The sequence below is a fragment of the Strigops habroptila genome, chromosome 12 (genome assembly GCF_004027225.2).
Source record: "Strigops habroptila isolate Jane chromosome 12, bStrHab1.2.pri, whole genome shotgun sequence".
Lineage (NCBI taxonomy): Eukaryota > Metazoa > Chordata > Aves > Psittaciformes > Psittacidae > Strigops > Strigops habroptila.
Window position 1 is genome coordinate 13,020,471 of NC_044288.2, and position 9,599 is coordinate 13,030,069.

Below are 9,599 nucleotides of genomic sequence, written 5' to 3' on the forward strand. Positions count from 1 at the left end.
AGATAAGAGCACTGATTCTGCAGCGGTTGGCAGGACACGAGCCAGCACAGCCAGCCTCCTCCCGGCCAGCCCGCCACGGGCAGTCACGGCTTTGACAGCATCTGTCAGAAAGCTGAACACGAGGATGGTGACTCCAAAGCAGGGGGAGGCTGCTGGGGAGGATGACGAGTCCGTGCTGGACCCCAGCAGCGTGATTCAGCAGCCCTGGGGTCAGCCATGTGAGGAATGGGGTGAGGCGGTGAGCCCCATGCAGCCCCGTTTCGGCTGCACCCATCCTCCCCCTCCGAGCACTGCAAAATCCATGCATGTGCCATCCAGCAAACCCCCAGCCATGGGCTCTCTGCAATGCATCACTGTGAGGGGCTGGCACAGGGGGACGTGAGACCATGGCGAGCCCCACACTCTCACCCCTATTCCCCCCCGCTTTCCTCCTCTGTTTTGAGCCCATGGGAGACGGAGGAAGCGAGTGACCTGTTTAGTGCAAGTTCAAAATAAAACGAAACATCTGTTTGGAGGGATGCCAGTGTTATAAATAATCCCCCAGCCCCGAGTGTTGGTATCCGTGGCCCGTTGGGCTGCGCATGCTCCCCCGCTTCCGCTCTCCGAGGAAAGGCCAGACCCCGGGGCTGCTCCCCGGAGCCCAAGAGCTTGGCCCGGGCTGTGGGAAAACCCTGGGAGAGGATCAGGGGCCGGGAAAAGAGAGATGGGGGTGTTGGGAGGAATGGCTGCCACGCGCCGAGCAAGGCTGATGCGGTGCCTGCCTGGTCCTTGCTGTGTGCCCCGGCCAAATCCTGCCCCCCTTGATGTCCCTAGGGCAGCGGGTGGGTGCCCGGGCCGTGGTGATGCTGAGGGTGGCCTTGTGGTGGTGCTGGGACTGCTCTGCGGTGGTGTTGGGGGCTGGCCAGTGATTTGGAGCACTGCCCTGAAGTCTATTGTTGTGCACGACCAGGGATGCTCACGGGGCTGAGCGGAGCAGGGCTTTGTTCACCCCTTGCAGCGTGATGACCCCTGAGGGAGGCACAAATGTGCCCCTTTGGGAGTGTTTCAGCCTTTCCCAGTGCCCTTCTCCAGCAGGACGCCCTAAAGGATTCAACACAGCCCAGTCAGGGGTGTCCATGACTGTCCCCCAACTTCTACATTGCCCCCGACAGCAGAGGTGTTTTTGGGAGAGCATACCATGCTGCTTCACAAGCATGTGAGCAATGTGAGTTATGAATGTGGCTGCAGGGCACCCAAATCATGCACCAGGACCCATGCAGCTCCCTGCATCGCTTCACTGCTGGCCCCTCCAACTGAGCAAGTCCTAAGGGCAGCAGTGACTCAAAGAGCTCTCTGGCTTCTCCACTCCCTAACTGGCATATTTGGGGTCCCAGCTCCTGAGCATTATGGGCTGGATGGGGCTTTCTTCTCTGAGCAGAGCCCATCTGCTCACCCAGTGCTTTTCCCCCACCACCAGCGGAGTGGGGAGGGGAAGCAGGGGATATGGGACCATGGGTCAGGCAGCATCCTGGCTGCTCATCCAATGTCCTGGTACTCTCAGGACTTTCCTTGATCCTGTGCTGTGGCTGTCAGAAAGCTGTGTCTGCCTTCAAGGGAAGCATTCTGCTAAGATAAACAGGAGGAGGAAAACAGTCCCCAACATGCCAGCATCTTCATCACCTGCTCACAGTCACTGTTTAAGGGTGGCTCTTATGGTGGGGCCAGGGCTGGAGCCAAAGGTCCCGGCTGGCTCTAATTAACCACTAATCATCAGCTGGGAGGGGAGGGCGATGGAGGCAGGAAGAGAAAAAGAGCCATCCTGAGCCCTAGTAGGATGCAAGGGCTTTGCAAAGCCCCAGGAGCTGTCACTGTTGTGGTCTTCTCAGCCCTACATCTCAGCAAAGGATGAGCAACCTGATCCTGCTCTGAAAATTGCCCTGAGACACAGATCTGCCGGGGAGGAGGAGATAATCTGCATGGATGCATCAGCTCTTCGCTTTTGGCTGCCTGAGAAGGACCCGAGCTAAATCACTTTGTTCTGCGGTTTTAGGCTCTTGTGGCCAGGATTAGGTGCTCACCAGCTCTGTGGTCAGGCCACCCTTTGCCCATGTGCAGGACCCAAAGAGGAGCCTGGCACTGTGGCTGGGGTGGGAGAGGATAGTAGTGCTGGGGTGTGAAGGCCAGAGGCTGCTGGCAGAGGGGGGCTGCATTTGATTTGGTCTTGCTACTTCTGGGTTCCTGAGAGGGAGTGAAATGCAGCTCTTAGTGCTTGGTTGCCCAGCAGGCAGTAGTGCATGATGAGGGTCTGGCCCCACAGCAGGACCTGGGGTCAGTGATGAGTTTTCTGGAGCAGGGGGTGCAGAAAACCAACACATTCTCTGTGCGTCTACAGGCTACACAAGGGATGCCTCCCTCTTGGATGACCTCTTCCTATGTGCTGTGGCCAGGCAGCATGAGCCATAAAACCAACTAGGTGGGAAAAGACCTTTAAGATCATCAAGCCATCCTGCATACAGAGTCCTTTATCACCTCCAGCAGTTCCTCTCCGCTCTGCCACAGAGCAAAAATCAGCTCCTTCCTGCATCCACACTCTGCAAACAGCTTCTGCCCCCAAAATCTTATGGATCCTCCACAGGAGAAACTGAGGCAGGACTCAGCACCAGGGCTGGCAGCTGCCAGCACCTCCTGCCCTCCCTGAGCGCTGCTTTAAAATGGGCAGCGAGTCCTGCTTGCCACACAAGGAATCCTTAAATCGGACCATATTCTCCCAAACAGCTCCCAGGCTGGAGAGAGAAACTTGGCAACTGCCTGTGGGCAGAGAGGAGGGGACCCCTCTCGTGATGCTGGCAGTGCTCAGCCCCAAGGAAAGCAGGTTTCTGTTCTGCAACCATTTGCTCTGCAAAGGCTGAAACCGAGGTGACTTCAGTTTGCGAGCGGAGAATGTGCTTGGAGAGCACGGAGCTCGAAATGGTGCATTTTCTGCTGGCCCCGGTTCAGACAAACCCACAAGCAAACATATTTTTTGTATAAATAAGACAGTGTGTCTCGCCAGTTAAAGCAATTCAAACATGAATGTAGCAATTTAATTGGTGCCAATTACTGTGTCTCGGTAGCATTAAGATTTCAGTCACAGACTCTTTCGCGTGGTAGACGGGCCAGGAGGGAAGGCAGAGGGACCAGCGGGATGGGGCCTCACACCGAGGGGCACATTTGCCTGTCCTCTGCCTGCTTTGGGAGCCTCGGCCCCCAGGCAGCACTGGTCCTGCCCATGGGAACATGTTGATAAGTCCCCTTCCATAGCAGGGAAAAGGTACCTCCTATTCCATCTGTCTCCTGGTTTGCAGCCCAGGGTTTTGACAGCCAGTGCAGTGCCCTGGTTATATCCCTGCACTCTCCAACCCTTCCCGTTTCCCACACTTCACATCCTCCATCACACACTGGCTTTCACTGAGCTCAGGGAAGAGCATAGGATGGGTGTTAGGAGATACCTGGGTGGATGAGCAGAGAGGACGAGACCATCCAGGGTGCAGGACATCCACCACTCGCACTACACCATCCTGGCTTTCCTGGCAGCAGCCTGTTCTGCTCCCTGAACAGGCTTTTCACACCGCAGTCCTCTGGCTCTGCAGGTTGGTGGTTGCAGAAGAACCAACCTAGGGCATGCCACAGCCTGCGTCCCAAGTGTGTGTGCCCAGGGATGATGAAAAAGCAGGATGTGAAGGGCAGCGCATCACTGTATGTCTCCTATTACCAGGCTGGGGGGGCAATGGACCTGTGCAATCACCTTGCTCAGTGCATGCCCCATCTCAGCACCCCTCTGTGCATACCTGGCATGTGTTCCTGTCCCAGCCGGTTCTGCTCCATGTCCCCTGTAGTACCAGGAAATTGCTGCACTTCCAGGAGGAGGTGTCCCGGTGGGATCAGAGCAGGGCAGGGATGCGCTTGGCTCGGGGACCCTAATTAGGCAACTGGGGAGAGGAGGAGGAGGGAAACAGCCACCCCTAAAACAAGCCTCGTTATGTCCAATTTGCCTGGTGGAGCGGAAGGAGCCTCCTGGAGCTGCTCCAGCCTCTCAGGAAACAATACCCGGCCTATACCCTCCCCTTGCAGCTCCTCTCCAGGGGATTTCTTTCCCTTGGTTAAAGTACAAACAAACAAACTGCGCGACGTGTTCAGCCCGAATCCTCCCTCGCAGGGATAGGACACATCCAGCCAGCCCTGAGCCCGTGTGGTCCCCAGCTTCCTCCAGCTCTGGGCCAAAGGCAGCCCCCATTGCCAGCACTGGTGGCTGTGCTCCCATGGGATTTGGCCACTGCGCAGATCCTCCACTCTTGCCCTTTGCTGCTGCATCCTGGGAAGACACTTCCTGGAGCCTGACCCTATGAACACCACTGCAATCCCATCCCACCTCAGCATCGCATCAGGCACTGGGGCCAGAGGGACCTCAGGGACTGTCTGGCCCCAGAGTGCAGCCAGGCACAGAAGTCCCTGCCTGCACCCTGTGGCAGTGGCTGGTCCCACCTCACCATCATTTGGGTGATGCCACAGCCAGCCAACATGCTCTCTTCTAGTACGGCATCACCAGAGAGCATTTCTTAACCTCAGCTTTCCTGTGGTGCTCACTAAGACAATGTCATTTTGATCTAGTCCTAGAGAAGGGGTCAGTGCTCTCCTCTTCCTAACTGTTCTGAATGCTATGGAGATCCTGTCATAGACCCATCAAAAATGAAGCTGAGAGAGATCCTGGGGTCATTGTTCTGCTGCAGTGTCCACATCTCCCCAGTCAGAGGCTTACCCAACGTGTCCTTTGAAACCCGTGTTGCCAAAGGCACCCAGCTTCACGTCTTTAAACCCACAGACATTTCCCCTAAAAGCTAACTTTTTTCTGTACAGTAACCTTTCCCTGCATGAAGACAGTGTACTACCCCCTCCAAGACACGCAGTGACCAGTGAGCCCCATCAATCCCTCTCCCAAACCGCTGCAGCCTTTTCTGGGCTTCTGATCACCCTCGTTGGTCTCCCTGAACTTTTCCACTCCATGTACATCCCTGCTGAAGCACTCAGCATCGCTTGCTGGGGAGGACCTGCTCCCTCCACCCTGCCTGTTCACACTGCCTCCAGCCCTGCGCCTTTCAGCACATCCCATGGGAAGAGCTATGGGTTTCACCACGCCACGCTGCAATCTGGTTTGTGTCCACCATAGCCCCCAGATCCTTTCCCACCATACAAGCTGTTAGCTCCAAAGATCACGCACAGCCATTAGTATTTCCTTCCTAATGGCAGCATGCTGTCACAGCTCGCTGTTGCCTGGTTGACACCAGAGTTCTGGAGCCCTTGGGATCCCCCTGTGCTCCGATTTGCCCGCACACTGGCTGACCACCCAGCTTGGTGCCAGCCCAGAGCTTAGTAGATGTGCTGGTCCATCACTCAGGTGGTTAATGTAGAGATTGCAGAGGACCAAGCCCAGGCTCCATAAGACTAGAAATGCCCAGGACTTTGGACAACAAACCTTGGCTAACTTCTGTCTGACTGCAGCATTACATCTGGCTGTGCTTGGGTTCAGACCATCCTCACCATCCAGACCTGCGCAGGGATGCAGGAGATGAGCTAAGGGCAGGTAATCGGGTGGTTGTGGTCCCTTTTCCTGCTCCTTCAGCAAGGACCCTCCATGCTTTTGAGCTGGAGGAAGGTACAGCTGGGTTTAGGGTGAGAGAAAAGCCCTTTGCACGCTGCAAATGGGTCACTGTGACTTTATGCTTCTTCAAAACACAGACCCCTTTTGATGTACCAACTGCCTTGAGGGTGCTTCCTGGATCCAGGGATGCAGCCAGGGTTGGTGACTGCCACCGGAGCCACAGGCACACCCCAGCCCGGGTGACAGCAGTGTCAAAGAGTGACTTCAAGCCTCATGTCAGACCATGCCCAGGGCTGGCTGCTAGCCGCAGTGGCTACCTGGCATCTCCTGCTCTGAGCCAGCCCAGCACATGCCCTCTGCCAGGCAGAGCCACGTCTTTGCCACTGCCAATGGAACATGCCCCTTTCCTGAGAGCATGGGGTTCACGGGCTCCTTGTCCTGCATGGTGTTGAGGGGCAAATGACCCTTCAACCAACCTCTCAGTGGTTCCTATGGAGCACTGGGGCTCAACATCACTAGTCTTTGTCATCGATAGGACACGCTCTGAAAAGATTTAGGACTGTCAAGCCCCTGCAGACAGCGTTTGCATGCCACAACGGCTTTTAGCTATTTGCCCACTGCTTTAGCAGAAGCCCCAGGAGCTCTGGGGCGAGGATGGAGCAGCACAACATCCCTTTCCACCACAAGTCCTGTTTGAATGCCTCCCTGTTGGCGGGTGAGTGCAGGAGCTGAATGCTCTGAGCCCACAGTGGTCCCAGTGTGAGCACCAAAGCCCCATAGGACTCATAACCCCCTGTCCCTGGGCTGCTGGGGCTGCCTGAGTCAGCACAGACCAGCTCCAGCCTGTTGGACTCCCTCAGCTCCTGGGCTCTTGAGACAGCAGAGCAGTTGCCCACATCCATGCCTAGAAGGGTTTTACCAGGCTTTCCCACTCCAGTACCTGGCACACCAGGGCAGAGGCCCTGAGCAGGGCGTGTGGACATGCCCCTATACCTTGGCCTTGCCTGTGGGGGCAGGAGTCCAACCAAGGGCACGGACTAAGCAGCGTGGTCCTAGGAGCACCCTGCACTTATGGATGACCATGGATGTGTTTGGAGGGTCTAACACTGCTGTGGCAGTGCTCTGCAATGGGGCACACTCATGCCTCTAAAAGATGTCCCACTGGGGATGGCGAGCAGCCCCTTCCCCCTGCACACCCCAGCCCTCGCACAGCCACCGGGCCAGGAAAGCCAGAATAACCCCGTGATCCAAAGAAAGACGAAGAGCTCTCCATGAAGAACCAGAGATCCCTTGGGCCCCACTCCCACTGCAGCAGAATCCCCCTCCTGCCCTATAGCCACAGTGTCCCCTTGGTTCCCTGCAGCCATTCCAGCCTAGGACCTAGAGAGAGCTGATGGGATGGCTTTTCCCATGGGATGCAGCAGAGCTCATCCACTGTCCACCAAACACCAACTCCCCAGGGCTTGTTGGGGCATTTTGGGGTGCCGGCCCCTTGAAGGGAAGCAGAGCCCCTTCCAGAACACCCAGGCTGTCTCTGCAAGAGGATCCTTGGGGTCTGTACCACCTCCAGCACAAGTCTTCCTGGTTGGAAAGCCAGAGCAGAGCGGGAGGACGAGCCGGCACCCGGGTGGGCAACGCAAGGGCTTACCTTGGTCAGGGTCCCAGCGGGCGAGTGCCTGTGCCGCACGTCCCACGGGCGCTGGCCGCCCCGAGATTCCTTCCTTTCCTCCTCCGCACTCTTTATCTGCTGTGTGCCGAGGCTCTCCCTGCCCTCCCAGCCTTCCCCAGCTGGCAAGGCTTTCCCACTTAAAGGAGAAAGAGAAGGAAGGGAAGAAACGAAGTGGAGGGGAGGAGGGGAGGGAAAAAAAAGAAAACCCAAATCAAATCAAATCAAAAGGAGAGGCTGGGCTGTGCCAGGGCTGGGCTGCAGCCAAGCCCTCACTCTGCTCCTCTAGTGCATCCCTGCAGCCCCCAACCCATCTGGGACATAGGATCCGGCTGCCTCGGACCCCAGCATGGAGCAGAGCCCCTGGCCAAGGGATGTGCACGCGTGTGAGTGCGTGTATAAATAAAAGAGAGCTGGGGAGGAGGAGAAGGGGGGAGGCTGCCTCGCCAATGAGGAGCGGGGAACCTCCGACTTCCTCCCTCCACCCTCTGCGGGGACCCTTTGCGGAGCAAAACTTGCGATTAAAGCCCGGCAGACAGTGCGATGGGGGGGAAAAAGGCTTTTAAAGCGGAGGAGAAGCCAAAGAGGCTGCAAGGAAAGGGGAGTTTTGCTGCAGGCGGCAGGAGGGGAGCGGTGAGGGCCCGGCTAACGGGAAACAAAAGGAGCCCGGCCCGGCTCTCTCCTCCTTAAACCGGAGAGAAGGAGCTGCTCTCTCCCTGTGTCTGCTTTCAATTCTGGCCTTTTTCCCTGTTTTCTTTTTCTTTTCCACTTTTTCCCCTCCCCTCAAGCCCCCCTCCCCCCCCCCCCCCGTTTTCTTTTTCTTTCCCGTTTTTTTCCCTTTCTCAGGATATGAGGGGATGTTTAGAAAATCCGCTGCCCACGCCAGCAGCTGACTCATGTTTTTATTAAAGAAGGCCTGTACTGAACCGGCTCCGAATATTCCCCCCGGACGCCTCCCCGTGCCGGCGCTGCGCCTCCCGCCCCGCTGACCCCCGGCTGCCAACGCGCCCTCCCAGACCTGCTTGCTTTATGGAAAGGGAAATAAAAGCTCTGTGGCACTGGGATGCTGCGGCACAGGATGGGTTTGGGTGGGGTCTGGGGCTGGTTGAGCTGCTAAAGGGTACGGTGGAAGGAGTTTAGATCTTGGCATGTCATCACCTCCCATGTCCTGCATTCCCCCTGTGCTGGGGAGGTAGAAACCAGATGATGAACCTGCTTGAAGTCCTCCACGCACCTTCATGAGTTCAAAGAAAGTTTCTGAGAATAGGAAAAACATTATAATTTGTCCAAAAGAGGATTTGGTTTTGCAGTTTTTTACAGCACTGTAACAAGGTGCAGAAGCTCTTTTGGCCCATCAGTTCTTTACCACCATTTCCATCTTGGGGATGTGCTTTTGTCTGATCTAAACAAGATCTACAAAAACGCACCAGCTATCCTGAAAAAGGAGACTCCCTGAAAAGATACCTTTCTATCTTTCTTTTTTTTTCCCTTTCCAAGAATTAAAAAGCCCTTCCCATAAAGACAACACCACTGAAATCTGCGTTCCTGACTTATTTGCAAGGCAGATTCATCCCCTCGTGCCTCGCTACAAACGCCTGCACAATGGGCATAGCTAATGATTCCCGGGCTGGATGAGCCTAAGAGATTGCCTTTTATCGCCCATTATCACAGTGTTTTCTTTGCACCTATGGAAAACAAAAGGGAAAGTCTTTATTACGTGTAGCCACAGAGGGTGAGGAGAGATGGGCTGTGGCACCCCCAGTTATCCACATGAAATAAGCAGCACTTTGCACGGGGCTCACACCGGCTCAGTGCCAGCCACGGACAGGGCACAGGAGATGCTGGTCTGGTTGAGCCCAGGCAGGACATGGAGGCTGGGAAAGGAAGGAGGATGGAGAGGCAGCCCCCGGGAGCTGGGGGGCTCTTACAGCAGGCTGTATGGTGGAATGAAGGGTGATGGCTGGATGAAACCCCACTGCTCCTCTGCAGCACACTGGCTGATTCCCTGACTCCAGACTTGGTGGCAGGCACATGTTGGGGGGCCCTGGGAGCACCCCTCATGATCCAGGATGGTCTGTCGTGCAGAAGAAGAGTTAGCGAGTGTGAGAGCGGCTCATATGGGGTCAGGCGGCAGAGGGGACGTGCTGCGCACATGGCTTTTCCTGACACTTTTCCCGAGGGATAAAGACGTGTCTGATGGGTCCCTGCACGGGGGGGCTGCTGGGAATAGCTCAGCAGAGCTATTTCCAGGCAGCATTCCCCTTCCAAAGACAACATCGCTGCTCCTAACGCAATGGGAGAGGGAGAAACCTGCTGGTA

At 56.3% G+C, this 9,599-nt stretch overlaps 1 protein-coding gene across 1 annotated transcript in view; it reads right to left on the reverse strand.

The window, feature by feature from the left end:
- PDGFRB (platelet derived growth factor receptor beta) overlaps positions 1–7,997 on the reverse strand; it is a 31,653-nt gene extending 23,656 nt beyond the window's left edge. The window contains exon 1 of the mRNA XM_030504638.1: positions 7,263–7,997. The gene's annotated coding sequence lies outside the window, so the exon portion shown is untranslated. The remainder of the gene's footprint in view (positions 1–7,262) is intronic.
- Positions 7,998–9,599: the final 1,602 nt, after the last annotated feature.